This window comes from Tachypleus tridentatus, chromosome 7, assembly GCF_004210375.1.
Source record: "Tachypleus tridentatus isolate NWPU-2018 chromosome 7, ASM421037v1, whole genome shotgun sequence".
Taxonomy (NCBI): domain Eukaryota; kingdom Metazoa; phylum Arthropoda; class Merostomata; order Xiphosura; family Limulidae; genus Tachypleus; species Tachypleus tridentatus.
Genome location: NC_134831.1, coordinates 166,429,358 through 166,430,573, shown reverse-complemented (window position 1 = coordinate 166,430,573; position 1,216 = coordinate 166,429,358). Strand labels below are relative to the sequence as shown.

At 35.7% G+C, this 1,216-nt stretch overlaps 1 non-coding gene across 1 annotated transcript; it reads left to right on the top strand.

Moving 5' to 3' along the window:
- Positions 1 to 891: 891 nt before the first annotated feature.
- Positions 892 to 977, top strand: TRNAY-GUA (transfer RNA tyrosine (anticodon GUA)). Its single transcript is given in 2 exon segments — positions 892 to 928; positions 942 to 977. It is a non-coding gene; the product is annotated as a tRNA-Tyr (tRNA).
- Positions 978 to 1,216: the final 239 nt, after the last annotated feature.

The following is a 1,216-nucleotide window of genomic DNA, read 5'->3' as shown; positions in this document are numbered from 1 at the left end:
TATAAAGTTTCTTTGGTTGTGTTCCGTTGAAACAAATTCGCAATACGCTCTTTAGGGCGTTTGCATGGCCATTTGCCTTTTTCTCAATCCATAGCTTTTGGTTTTACAAGCAGCAGTGGGTGCTTTCGACAAGTTGCCTTCCTTCTAGCAACTTGTCTATAAATATCTGATGAAACCTGTAGTGTGAGGTTCTACTACAAACACGCGTAAAAAAAAGAAAGATAGAAAGGAGGAAAGGGTAAATAATATGACAGTTAAAACATTTCTACGTTTGTGGGAAGTAGTTTATATTTGACGATAGCTCAGTTGGTAGAGCAGTAGACTTTAGTTGAAAGCCTGCTATCCATAGGTCGCTGGTTCAGAACCGCCTCGCGTTGTTACTTACCTTTTGGACTTTATGTAATCATACAACTGATGCTCTCTTTCTCGGAATATGCTGTATTCTCTTCAAAAACAAATGTATATAGAGAAAGTTCAATAAAACCAGAGGACCTCCTTCTAACATACCATTTACAGTTGTCAATTCCACATTCAACTGATGTTGCCATTGATATCGGAGATCAAGTCTTCTCTTGTAAGGTTGTGTTTAAATAAGCATGTAATAATTCAGTAGTGAAGTACTGTTGGTTTATAGTAAGTATGCAAAAATACTGCTATTCTCATCTTGTTTCCAGGGTCCAATTAAAACTTCTTTATGTTAGGTTTCTAAGAGTTTTAATGCTATTAGTTTGAGCTCTTATCGTGGTTGTAGCAGGTGACGACATTCTCTCAATGGCTTAGATAAATTGCACCTGTATTTACTGGAAAACCGAATATTGGGGGTTGAGAACGAGGTGAATGACCATGAAAATTAAGAAGGTTTTTCAACCGTTGACTTTAAAACCTATATATCCGACGATAGCTCAGTTGGTAGAGCGGTGGACTGTAGGAGGGTAACTGTAATCCATAGGTCGGTGGTTCAAATCCGCCTCGTCGGAAATTTACTTTTGTATTCATTGTATGAAAATAAATTTACAATTTTGAAACGAAACTGATACAAACAATGTTATTGTATGTTACCAGTTAACGAGCAACAGTTCAAAAGCTGGTTTCACCATCAAAAACTCCACGTGGTATAAAAAGTTTAAAATATGTATTCAAATAAAATAAACATTATTAACCAAAGACTATCCTTTTATTACATGTCACAAATAATTTGAAAATCAGGAATATACTA